Here is a 14,771-nt window from a genome sequence, read left to right as displayed (position 1 = left end):
ACTGACTCATGCAACTGAACTGACAGAAGAGCAAGTGTGAGCTTCTCCCCTCAGAACCTGTTGGACCAGATGTGCCGCTTTGCCACACACCAACAGTTGACTGTAACCGCCTGCACTTACTCGGATTCTTTTCCTGCACAAGGCTGTAAGTTGAGACACACCAGCTCTGATGGTCGACTGTAGTGTTTGTGGCAGAACTTCCTCCTTGTACCTGAAAGGTGTTGATCCCCACCCCCCACCCCCCACATCGACGCTGACTTCGAAAGGTCCCGTGGTGATGACAAGTGTACACGGAAGTTTTGCAAAAAGTTTGCGACATAACTTCATCTCTATGAGAAGCTACATCCCGAGGATACATTGTGCTTGTTTATATTGGCTGCGACCCAACTCTAAAAATGGCAACTGATATAATTTAAAACGTATGGAGACAAACATGACTGTTGAAAAAAAAAGACTCTCTTCATATTAAATCTTATCACGTTATATGAAGAAGAGCTGAGTGCTGTTGTCCTTGTGCAATGCTACAACATTTCAGAGTGATTTTAGGGTGTTGCTAAATCCTGTGTGCTTACTGGGCCAGACTTTTAAAAGTCTCTATGATATTATGTTTATTACTTAAAGGTATAGCGGAGGATGTTTTACTTCCTGGTGGGTAGTCTAAACTATTGGTCCTCCTAATTGTCAATCATTCTGGTGAATCAATCAAACTTTTCAAAAAGTGGAGAGGGCGGGTCTTATCTAAAATTTGGAAAGATCCTCCGCTATACCTTTAAGGTTGGGCGTTTTGCGTATGTTTAAATCACTTTCCCTAAAAATGAACATTTTGTTATCGTTGACTCGCCCTCATATTGTTTTAAACCGGTATGCAGTTTTGTCTTCTGTGGAAAACTAAATCTGAAATTTCAAAAATGTATTTTTTTTTTTTCATACCATGAAAGTCAATGGGGTCCAATGTTGTTTTCACTTTTAGTGCATGAGCAAAAAAAAAAAATCTTCAGAATATAATTTACAAAGTCATTCAGGCTGTTTTCGTATTAAATTTAAATAAACATGTACGCATTTAAATCAGTCCTTACTCTTGACCAGATTTATCTGATATGTCTCTTAAAGGGATAGTTAACCCAAAAATAAAAATGATGTCATCGTTTACTCGCCATTTACTTTTGGGGTCCAAAAACTGTTTGGTGACCCACATCTTTAAAATATATTTTTTTATGTTCAGTTGAAGAAAGAAATGTATACAGGTTTTGAACAACTTGAGGGCGTGTAAATGATGATTGAATTTTCATGTTTGGTTGAACTATATACCTGAATAAACCAATACCTGAATAAAACAGCTCATATGCATTAAATTTAATTAGTCAAAATAGCCACAGGCATTAAGCCTTTCTCAGAAGCTGTGTTGCTATGCTAAGCTAACGTTAACGCCATCTCTTGTGTTCTGGTTTTGCATAAATTACTGTTAATATATGCAAATATCCTTATTAAGATGTGCAAAGCTTATTTGTTTAGGGTTATATTTAGGTTTCTTGCAACCCATGATTGGATGACCTATGCTAACGCAGGTCAAAGGCAATAGCGGAAAATGCTACGCTTCCGGATGACTGTGTCGGCTGCACAGCTTTTTACAGTATATGCGCATTAAGAAAACAAATCTATTCTCAGACTAAATCTCAAGCACATAAATAATGGTCTGCCGTCATACTTTTATTTCTGGCTCTCAGAGAATCTCTTCTAGATTAAAACAAATATATATATAACCTGTAGTAACACATTTCCTTGCATTTCTGAACTGTCTGTCACAGTCTGGTTTGTGTTAGGAGTCATTAGCAGTGACACTGATGGAAATAGTGACTAAACCACTCTAACCGCTCTTTAAATGGTGTTTGTAAAGTCCCTCAACTCCAGTGCCTGCATGTTTTTTTTTGCGTACTCCTTCGGAAAGATGTTTAAGAATAATATAATATTTAGAAGGAAATGTCGGATGTTGTCGCACACATGGAAGAGGGGGATGTTGCAAGAGTCAAGCCGAGTGGTTGCTCGCTGGTATGAGGAAGTCAAATAATGGGAACATAAAAGTTGGCGGAGGGACGGATGTGTGTGCGTTTAACGGGGGGCAGGAACAACAAAGAATTCCTGCAGAAAATGCCGGGAATGAATTTAAATTACAGACGACGAGGAATACTTCCTGCATGTTCAGCGGGTGGAGCAGAAGGAAATACAGGCACCTGGTGTGTGTGTGTGTGTGTGTGTGTGTGTGGGAGGGTGAGGGGGGTGAGGGGGGTCATCCTTAAGGAACAGTCCCCAGATATTTTTTTTAATTTTAAACTTTTGCATTTGTGTTTCGAACGGGACTCTCTGTTTGGGGATCAATGGAAGACTAATGGGAATTAAGGACAGCCTTGCAAAGTATTAATAACTAGAGGCCGAACCCTGAAGCCATGCATTTGTTCTCCTTTATCACAATAATTTAGAATGAATAAGTATGAAAAAATCAGTAAATTCTTTCTGGTAGTGTCACTGTTTTTATCTAACAGAAAATGTTCTGAAAAAAAATGTAAACATAAAAAACATACATGAAGCAAATATTTAGTCATTTATTAAATACATTTTTTTAAAATTAATGTGTTTAAAAAAAAACAACACAGTGTGGACATACAAATCGGCTGATAATCCATTTAAAAAAAATAATAAATTAGTCCTGTTAATTGAATTAATTTGTCCTGAATTAATTTGTCCTGTTAATTAAAACAATTTTAGGGTGTGTTTTTAAACAGAAATCGAGAAACCTCCCACCCCATGATATACTTATTTATTACGTAATACTTAATTACTCATTCTTTTTTGAAGTCTTTTTTTTTTTTTTTTTTTTACTTGTTAATTATTACACAAAAGCACAGTTTCCTGAAAACGCCCCAGAACAGTGCAAGGTGGGACAGATTTGGTACGCTATCCTGAACTGACTGTCCTCTTCATCCTTTCTTGGACCCATTCTGTGGGAATGTGATGGTCTGCCTGCGTCTCCAGTGTCAGTCACCCAAACACCCCCTCCCTCGCCACAACACGCACCGCCAATTAGCCTGCGCGATCGCTAGCGAAGCCGCGGCCTCCTCACCCCTCCACGGCAGACAACAGATGTCCGTCTTTCTGCGGGAACCGTCCAAAACAGCAAGATGGTTCTTGCTTTCTCAGAAACAACCATTAGCCTACCTACTTTCCTGCGCAAGAAATTACTCCACGGCTCACAAGACATATCCAGCTTAATTAAAAGCATCTGTCCCGCCTAACAAAACGCAGCTAGTCCTGTTTATTCTCCTATGATGCACTAAACAGCGCTAATCAAAACAACCTGGCTGAATTCCCTGTCCAACATTGAAGCCATTATCAGATGCAAGGGCTCTCGGGTTTCTAAGAGTACTTTGTTCGATCTTTTCCAGCAAAAAACTAAACAAAAACCTGAGTCTGTCTTGTTGGTAGGAACTGTCTCTAATTGTCTTACATTTGATGCATAAAAAAACAAGGCCATTAGGGTACATGCACAATAAGTCTGTTATTCAGCACGTTTTATGTCCAGTGCAAATCTTTGTATGTTCCATGTTTTGTCCATTGAACTGTTGACATACGGCCAGATCGGCTCCTCTATTGACTGGGCTGTTGATGTTAATCCTGCATGTTCATATCCACCATATGGTTGATTCTCATGGTCCAGGGACGCTTCTTTAAGCTGGGATGCTTACAGCGCGATGTGAACGACTGTTAGTAAACCACCTGTCATTGATTTTGCATGTTGATCCTTTATTTTGATCATCACTTTTCGACTCCCACTTGTAAAATGTAAGTGTCATCATGATCCAGTGACATTTTATACACTTTTTGTTGTTTAGGACACATTCAATTGGTCAAAAGTGACCGTAAATATTTATATTTCAAATAAACACTGTTCTTTTAAAATTTCTGTTCATCAAAAAATCCTGGGAAAAAAAAATATATATTGAAGAAAAGCTTTTCAAAATAATGTTTCATGATCAGCAAATCATCATATTAGAATGATTTCTGAAGGATCATGTGACACTGAAGACTGGAGTAATGATGATGAAAATTCAGCTTTGGTCACAGGAATAAATCACATCTTACAATATATGCATAGAAATGCATAGTTATTTTAAATTGTAAAAATATTTGAAAGAAACTTCTTTCAATCTTACTGACGTCAAACTCTTGAACGTTAGTGTTTATTTTTGAAGTAGTTTGTCATTTAAAGGGAATGTTCATTCGCCCAAAAATGAAAATTCTCTCATCATTTATTCACCCGTATCATATAAATCAATGGTTTGGGGTCTACTGTCATACGAGCATTCATGAGGGGGGCGTTGTGAAGTTTGCTCGAGGAGTAACGCAGAAGCACAGACAAATGAACAACACACTTATGTCACTTATCACAACATCCCCTGTATGATCGCTTGAATTACTGTAGACCGGAAGCATTGATAAAAAAAAAGTTTACATTTTTATTTTTATTTTTCACACACACCCCTATGGTTTGGCTTCAGAAGTAGGGTGAATTCCGCTCCGAAATTGGGAGCTTTGTCCCGCGTCCCACAAGACATAATCAGTGTCCCTTTCCTGAAATTACAATACCACAATAAGAAATATATTATTAAAACATGTGATAGGCCTATGTCACGAAAAAATTGAAGACCGGAAGTACGTCTTTTAGTAGGGATACGGCTCTTCCGGTTAGCTTTTTACAATGGCGGAGTCCGATAGATACCGCTGGACCAAATCTCTCCGCAACCTGCCTGAAGTCACATATGATGATATGGTTCGGATGGTAAATGAAAACTCTCAAGTGGAAACGTCAAAACTGAGGAAAGGGTACAAGATCGGGTGTAGCCTGCCATTGTTGTTATAGCTCTAGCCGTTCGCCAGTAAGTAAACGTTTCTATGGTAACAGCGAGTTGGACCAATCAGCAGACGTTGCTGCTACGCTTAGGATTGTGGGTAGTGTAGTTTTTTTTTTCACAAGATCGCGGATAAAACATGTTTTTCTTAAAACAAGGTTGATTTCATACGAATGTATAGCTTCTACAGGAGCAAAAACCTTCGTTTCACAACCTCATAGCTCGTGGTTAGTCTACCTCGGATGGTTTAGACATTATGGCTGATAATCTAAATCGTTATCGAGAAATACTGTTGACCGGAAGTTCTGAATCCCTACTCCGTGTTCCGGAAGCAGGAAGTGTGACATAGGCCTATTGCCGTTTAAAAATCCATTTGTGCAGCCGTTGTAGCTAGAGCGGGAAAATAACCAACCAACGCATTCGTAGAGAGGGATTTTCCATGCGGACCTCATCAAAACTCACCAGCCAGGACAACAAAAACAGACCAGTTCAAGATACACTGAATCCGGTAAAAACACATTAGTTGTTGGGATAGTCTACTAAAGGGATATAAACTAGTCGCTACTAAAATTCATTTTAGTAAAAAAATTGATTTCTACCTATACTAGCCTGTTATTCAGTTCATTATATTTAGTGGCAGGGCTTGACATGAACTTTTTTTGCTCACCAGCCACTGTGGCTATTGGTTTTCCGAAGTTATAGCCACTCCATACTGGCCACAATTTTGACATTGATTACCATGGGGAAAAACGGCCATTTAAATATTTTTAATATCTCATAATTTGGTAGCAGGTCTATTAGGCTGCTGTCACTTTAAGACCTGACACACGGATCCATTATACAGTGACACATGCGCTTTCTTTCTCAACTGTTAAGATTCACTTAGAACATAACTGACTGTGTTTACATGAGTACTCGCCAAGACCTGCATTTTGGCATTGCTTTGTGTGTATGTGACTGTTCAAGTGCATTTAGTACTGAGAGGCGGCTTTATGTGCCGCACTTTGGGTGTCATCACGAAATCTGCGAGAATTGGTAAAATTACAATATGAGAAATCCTTCGCCGAAATCCAAGCCCTGTAACACCAACAATATTCATCCGGAGCAAATTTAACTAAAGTGAGTGAGGCCGGTTTGTGTGTCACTCGCTGCCCCTTGTGTGTCAAGCCCTGTTTAGTAAACTGAATAGATCCAGTAGAGTAAAAAAATCACTCGAAACTGGGCAAACTGAGTGCCAGTCACAGAGCCGGTCACAATTACAGGTGCTCTTAGCGATGTTGGGTGACGTCACTTCTTGTTGACATTGTCAGACAAAACGGAGGCTAGCTCGACTCTCCCTCCTCCTCATCCCGGCCCCTCCCCCTCATCCCCCCCCCCCCCCCCGTGCTTCCTGAAACAGGATTTTCCGATGTAAATTCGGGACTTTGCGCGTTCCTTCTCCTTTTCCCTCTTCTTTGCTATTTGTTCATCGGAACGTCATCTCTTTGGTCGTGTGTCGGCCATATCAAAATTCAAGAGAATATAATTCTAACGTAAGTTGTTGTCGTTGTCATCTCTCCTCTAACTAACTTCCCTCTTCATGCTTCTCTCTCCTCCACCCCCCACTCCCCCCTTCATGTGCATGTGCACTAACCCCCCAAACCCCCACCCCAAAATCATTTTTGTCGGTTATTGGCTGGAACACTGTTTGTTATGTTTCGTGGTCCAGGCTGGGCCAGTTTGTTTTTGTTGCCGTTTGTGGAGCCTGGGCTGTCTACAGAGACCGCGTTTTTTTACAGTGTGTTCAGGGGACAGGCATCTAGCGGATAGTGAGGAGACGTTTGCTGGATGTAAAAAAACATAAACGCTAAAAAACGCTCAGAGCACCTTTAACAAAGCTTATCGACAACTTAAAACATTATCATTCAACGTTATGGCAAATAGGCTTTCCAATTAATGTAAATAAATATTTACATACAGTAGTAAATTTATCTTTCTCACACATGTCCTGCACTGTCCCGCTAATTCACATCTGTCCAGCAACTGCAACTGGTCCAGTGGGGTCGTGTGGATTATCGTCACGATCGCTGTGTGTGGTTTTTCAAGCGTCAACCGAGCGACACCCATTCACTTCCATCGTATGGATTCACAGAGATGGATTATTTTCCTAAAATCTTCGTCTGTGTTCATCTGAAGGAAGAACGTCATACACCTTTGGGACGGCATGTGATTAATTCTTACTTGTCAGATTCTTCCTACATGCCTGATCCAAAAGGAAATGACTCAACTCAACTGTTGATTTGGTTTCACATCTGGTCATGACTGATTGTATTCAAATAGCTTTTGTTACTGAAATGTCAATCAGAAACACGGTTAAAATGTTGCGTTGCTAATAACCGTTTATTATCCGGAAGTTTTAAGACCCCCCTCCAACCTTTTGTTTGGTCTTTCTGTGGGGGGGAATCAAGCTTTAAATAGGCCGTCCAGACCCTCCCAAACACTCCCATACACACCCTTCTCATCCCAGCATGGGACGAAGTATTTCTCCATTTTGATTTGACCCGTCGTGACTCCGATAACATGATCCTCTCTATCTATCTAACCATCTCTGAAGCCAATTTCATTTTCCACATGAGTATGAAGAGGCTTCGAGGACAAATTACTAAACCAAACGGGTTGTTAAAGACCATAATTACACCACTATCAACATTATTTTCCAGCATCATCACTCAAGGTTGCACATCATGCAGTGTTAGATGATGGCATGTTCACTGTATCTAATATGCTGTCAGTTCATGTCTTTGTGATTGCACACTTTCTACAAGGATCTCATGACAGAAGCTGATAAAACTGATGAGATCCTTTCTTATATTGAGATCTTGTACTGATAAATGACTGTACGTGTCTTCATGCGTGTCTAGCTCTGAATTTTGAATTTCACCAGAACTTGTCAGTAAACACATGGCAAAGCTCCCAGTCAAGAAGACACAGGTGTAATCCGTGTTGGTTTTGCTGGACAAACACATTGTGGTTTATTTACAGTAACAGCAACAGATGTGCAAGTGCAACCGCTAACAGTGTCTTCATTTTGAATGTTATGAATAATTAAACACTAATGAATAATCCTGCCTAAATATACATGGAAGTTCCCATTCAAGGGAGTTACTTGTGCTGAGTTTATACCTGGCAAACCTCGATGACATCTGCAAAGTTTGGCTTTTATTTTGGCTTTCTTTGAAGATTATTGTCTGAAACACACTGACATGAAGGATCTTCTAATATGTTGGCATCAACGTCTTCTAAAATCTGATTGCATTGCAGCATCACGTTTCCTTTTCAGAGAAATGCTTTACAACAATCTCAGGGAATATGTTCATCCAAGATGGAGGACTTGAAGAAATATTGGCATACTTATTTTTGAATTCCGTGCAGCAAATAGTAACAAATAGTTGCATGAAAACAAGCAGATTGAATTGACTAGGTTGAGGAAATCTTTTCCAGTTTTATGTAATATGCATCACATGGTCAGATGGTCGTATTTTCGCAGTTATACACTTTAATTTTTTTTTACTCCAGTCTTCAGTGTCACATGATCCTTCAGAAATCATTCTGATATACATTTGCTGCTCAAGAAACATTTATGATTATTATCATTGTTGAAAACAGTTGAGCTGCTTCATATGTTCATGGACACTGTGATACACTGCCATTTAAACGTTTGGGGTAAGTTCTTAAAAAAATAGATTTAATACTTTATATTCAAGTAAAGACACTTATAATGTTATAAATGAATTATGTTTTAAATAAATGTTCTTTTGAACTTTCTAGTCATCCAAGAATACTGGAAAAAATAATCACAGTTTCCACAAAAATATTAAGCAGCAAAAACTTCAACACTGATAATAATTAGAAGAACCATATTAATAATTAAGCACCAATAATAATTGGGCACTAAACTATCATATCAGAATGATTTCTGAAGGATCATGTGACACTGAAGACTGGAGTAATGATGCTGAAAATTCAGCTTTGATCACAGGAATAAATTACACTTTACTATATGTACACATAGAAACCAGTTATTTTAAACTCTAATAATATTTCACAATATTACTGATTTAACTGCATTTTTGATCAAATAAATGCAGCCTTGATGAGTACAAAATATATATATTTTTAAATCTCAATGATTCCGAGACATTCAGCTTTCGTGAAACAGTCGAAAATCCAGATGTGTGTCAAGTTGACCTGGAGATTACTGAACTAACTCACTAAGCCAGGTACAAGGAACCAGATCCCGCGGTAAGCAGCATGTGGAAGGCTGTTTTGGAAACTATGAGAGAAAGAAAGAGAGAGATTACAAAAGACAAAGAGAGCGAGGCACAGCGCCTAAAGGCGTAGACCAGTCTTTATGGTTCAGCGAAAGGTAAAACTCATTACTCGTTCTGCCATCTCCAACCAGCTGTCTTGCATGGCTAAAAAAAAAGGTCTCGAGGCCTTCCGCCTTCATACTGATAACACACACATTTGGGACAGTGATATAAAGCAGCATAGACTCATGTGCATGATAGGAACCGCTTACAGTTCGATGTCAACACAAATTCAGGTTCATTGATAAATTTCCAGTTTCCAGATGAAAAGTTTATTGCTTTAACCGTTTCTCTTTCTTATATTTCACAACATGTTTTTAAAGAAACATTTATTAAGATGTTTCACCTAAAATACCAACAAAAAAAAATTAATTTTCTTGAGAAATCTTGAGTTTATTTTTTGTTTTTGTTTTTTGAAATGCAGCAAAAGTAAAGAGCTATAAAACTGGAGCAATTTGTAACATTTGATCTAAAAAAAAAAAAAGTAAAAAAAAATTGAGACAGTATTGGAAACTTTTCTGAAACTCAAGAGAAGACGTTTTTTTTTTTTTTTTTTTGTGAAAAAAAATTGGAAGTCTCCATTTGTTCTCCAAATGTGAAACACAATTGAGATGATACTTTTGTGATTATGAGCTTAACACAAAATGTCTCCAATTTGTCCATAATAATTCTCATTCATTCACGTCAGTGCAGAGCATCAAGTAAAATCCATTCATTTCACATGACAGTTTCTAATGGGAAGCGCTGAAGTTTCCTCAGAGAACCGCACAGTTTAAATGCACTCATGTGAATACCAAAATTAGCAGTGACTTAAAAGTTGGGCGCTTTTACTTCAAGCTCTCACAATAAACAAAAACAACAAATAACCACTAAAAAATGTCATCTGGTGCAGTAAACATGCCACACTTTGTCTAAAACCTGGAATGAATCTTAGAGACATTAAGTGTTTCCAGTCTAGGGTGAATCATGGCTCAACCACACTCATTTCCTGTATGTGTTTATCTGGGGGGTGTGTTCGCTGTCCGGGCTTGTTTTTAGGGCAAAACTGGATAGAAAGAGGGAGGATGACTGGAGCTGTAGTAACTGAAGGGATAAAAAAAAAAAGAAGAAGAAAAAAAAAAAAAAGATTAAAATCGAAACCAATCACAGAGCTTACAGAATGGAATAATTCACACATAAATGAAAATTGCATCATCAATTCCATCACATACATGGAAATGGAATGTTGGTAGCACCTTATTTCAATGGTCCAATTTAGACATTATTAAGTAACGTTGCACCTACGTCAACTAACTCTCATTAGTAGACTATTATAATAAATGCGAACACTTTATTTTGATGCTTCTCAACAGACATTCTACTGACCCTGAGTAACTTTGCAACTACGTCGCAACTTATTCTATCAGGTTATTCTTTATTTTGACGGTCCACTTAATATATCCTACAAACTTAACTTTGCAATTACATGTCAACTTGCATGTAAACTTTATTGTTTTGGTTCAGGTTAGTAGAATAGGTTGATGTGCACTTGCAAAATTACTTGCAGTCAGTAGAATGTCTGTTGAGGAGCATCAAATTAGCAGATATTAAGAAGTCTATTAATTCTCTAATGACTGCTATTGACATGTAGTTGCAAAGTTACTTATAGTAAGTAGAACTTCGAAATAAAATGTTGCCAAAAATCGCCATTAAACGTATGGCAAAGTAACTCATTTGACATTCAAAGTAAATGAGTAAATAACAGAACTCTATTTTAGGGGTGAACTGTATTAAAATGTTAGGTTTCAGAATCACTGCTATTCGGTATTTTCCAAAATGTCACATTTTCGTTCAGATGCAGAACTTGATTACACACTAAACAATCCCCATATAGGCCAGTGCCAATCTTGTGGAGTACCAAGCAAGGCTCGACCAAATCGGATATTTTTCAAACCACACTGTCCATACATAAAACAAGTAAATCCAAAGTATATTTATAGGCAGTGGAAAATAACTTTCGAATAGATTCAGCATGAACGATGCCATAACCGTGTTTGCTTGAGTTTACTCTGGCTTTGTTTGTCTTTTGTTTAGGTGCTGTTTGACTTTGTATCAGACCACATTCCAGGGTAAAGATTTCTGACACAAGGACTTCATGCTGTTGAAATGTGTCCATGCCACCTTGTCAGATATGGTTCCTGTCTTTAAATAACAATGAGAATGAAGAGAAAGCGCAAATCCTTTATCAGATCTATCAGAATCATAATCCATACACACCGCTCGTTTTCTCTCTCTGTGTGTGTGTGTGTGTGTGTGTGTGTGTGTGTGTGTGTGTGGATGAGGGTGATACTGTTGTTTTATGTTTAAAGGAATACTTCACCCGTAAGGATGATTCTGTGATAATTTACTCACTCTCATGTCCTTTCTTTGTTACAAAAGCACAAACGATATTTTAAGAATCTCCAAACTGCTATTTTCTATAAATCAAAATAATAATAATGAAAATATCATGAAAATTTGACTTTTTCCGTGTTTAAGTGCTATAATCGGATCCCCGGTGCATCTACCGACCCAGAAATCATGAAAAGTGAAACCCAGTTGTTTTGGTGAGCCTTTCCCTGCAAGCATGTAAAATAAACAAACAAACAAACAAACAAACAAACAAATAAATAAATAAGCTGATCAGATTTCGCTCCCCTTCTGATGTAGGAAGGGGATCTTATCATAATATTAGCGGCCCTTAAGGTCCTCGCACAATGAGTCCGAAATTTTCGCATGTGTTTTTTCGTTTTTTTCGCATTCGGTGGCTCTGAATTGTCAAAACATCATTCAAAATTCTTGCAACGGATGCTAATGTTTTTTATGATGGACTAAAGTTTCGGAGGCAGTGTGTAAGCATGATTGACATAACGTGAGGTCGTATTTATTTTTTAACGTTTGAAAATTTTGGACGCGAATTTTGGACTCAGTGTGCAAAAGCAACACTAAGTAAAATTTTTTACCTTAAAATAATGTTTCCAAAATCGTATCAGTGGTTCATCAAGTCGTAACAGGGTGAAAGGCACTTCTGGATTTGCTTTGCGTCCCTATATCTGCTATAACCACACTATGCAAGTTTGCCAAACCGGGTCGTGTTTCTGTAGTTCGAATGAGACATAAGAAACTACAAATCTGACTTGCTTTACGGCAAGCGTTACAATAGTCATTATTTATTTTTTCTTCATTTCTGATGTCGCAATACATCATACTTTAATGAAATCATGCAACATACTCGACCTTGTCTGTGGACATCGTTTATTCCAAAGCCGGTGCTGGATAAACAGCGAGTGTGCGTGCGACAGTAAGCGGCGGCGAAATTATTTACGACAGCGGTAATGGACAATTCCGCTTCCAACCTGTAGGGGGACCGAAGAGGAAAAGTTCCTTAGTGTTGCTTTAAATCTGCACGTTTACACCCACGGCGCCGCCATTTGGTTTTCACAAGCGACAACAGTGTCACCAGATCTAACGCAATGGTAAAAGTTCCAGCAAAGCTCGTGTAAAGGAACGACCATCTGCTGAACGGAGGCGGAGCCGCAGCTCATTTGCATTTAAAGGGACACACACAAAAACAGCGCGTTCTTGCTTACACCCAAAAAGGGGCAAATTTGACAAGCTATAATAAATGATCGTGAGCTGAAATTTCACAGACACATTCAGGGGACACCATAGATTTATATTACATCTTGTGAAATGGGGAATAATATGTCACCTTTAAATAAATAAATACTCAATCTGCATGATCTTCTTTTTAACATAAACAACACAGTTTGGTATTTTTATGACTCTTAAAACTGCTATTTTCTATGAAGCAAAATAATAATAATAATATTCATCATCATCATCATAATAATATTCTTAAATATAAATAAATGAATACATAAATAAGCCTTATGATTTTTCTTAAAAGAACAGTCTAATATTTTGAAAAATCTTCAAACTGCCATTTTCTATAAAGCAAAATAATAATAATAATCATCATCGTCGTCATAATATTCTTAAATAAAAAGAAATAATCTGCATGATTTTCTTTGTAACATGAATAGATATTTTGTCAATTTTACAAACTGCTATTTACTATAAGCCTTAGTCCATAAGGCTTGTGATCTATATTTTTAGTCAGGGACATCACTGACATAAAACCAATCATTTAATTGATTTATGGTAACCTTCGTTCCCTGAAGGAGGGAACGGAGACGTTACGTCGAACGTGACCGACTGAAAGGGAACTGAATTGAATCAGAGCTACAATGGGCTTTCATTGTACAGAACAGAGCCTTTTAATCCACAGAAGAAAAAAAAAGAAAACATGAGGGAGAGAAAATGATGAAATCATTTTCATTTTTGGGTGAAAGTCCTTTAAAACAAATGCATTAGACAGAGCGAATAGACTAAACATCTGGGAAGCCATTTTTGTGTGGTTAATTGACAATCTCTCAAACCAAAATGTTCTGAAATGTAACTCCTTATAAAATGCTGTATTGCACAGAGATGGAGAGAACGAGAAATAGAGGAACTTTATAACTTGATAGTGGAGTAGACTGGCACTCTGCAGGTTTGTGCTCACTTGTTCAGCATCGACCAGCATGCACCTGTCCGACCTCCTCTCCACACGCGGGACTGTTGCACATCAACGCTGACACAAACACTTCTGGAGATAGACACGGACAGTAACAAAACAAACAGATACAGACACAGATGCAGATGCAGATAAGATGAGCAGATGATAAAGATAATGTAAACCAAGAAAAAAAACTTTATCTTTAGTTTGAAATGTTCAGCAGCGTTCTCAGATTTGACAAGATATTTTTAGATTTGATATGAGCTGCTATTCACATTATTACTGTATCAGGGCCAAATTACTTTAGTTAAGTCAAAAATGGTTGATCTGAAGTAGATGATAGATAGATAGATAGATAGATAGATAGATAGATAGATAGATAGATAGATAGATAGATAGATAGATAGATAGATAGATAGATAGATAGATAGATAGAATTCTGACTGTCTCCTCATCTATTCAGATTTGATGTAAATGAAACAAATAAAAAGCTCCATTAAGTGTCCCAAACTCTGAAAGAGCAACCAGTTTATAAATCACCTTCCACTTTAGTTGAATGAAAAACAGATGCTCAGATGTTCTACTTTCTTCATTCATGTTCCACAGAAAAAGTAATATGTGACTGGAACGACATGAGGGTGAGTAAATAATGACTAATCTGTAAATATATATATATATATATTATTTTTTTTTGGAGAATTATTTCTTTATCATTGCAACCTTCAAAGCAAACGTGTTGAAAACATTCCTCATTCTCCTCGTTGAGCGACGAGTCGTCAAATCCTTCTCTCCTTTTGTGTGTCACTGTCACAGCAGCTCTGTCTAAAGTTGATCTGGAAGACAGTTGCTATGAATATAACAGCTACTGTGGTGAAGAGAGGCAAAAAGACCAGAAAAGCCGGTTTGGAAAAGTGTGGGTCCCTCCCAATGCATCTTTCTCAG

The sequence above is a fragment of the Leuciscus leuciscus genome (genome assembly GCF_965113295.1).
Source record: "Leuciscus leuciscus genome assembly, chromosome: 14".
Taxonomy (NCBI): Eukaryota; Metazoa; Chordata; class Actinopteri; order Cypriniformes; family Leuciscidae; genus Leuciscus; species Leuciscus leuciscus.
Note: the sequence above shows the minus strand (reverse complement) of the source record.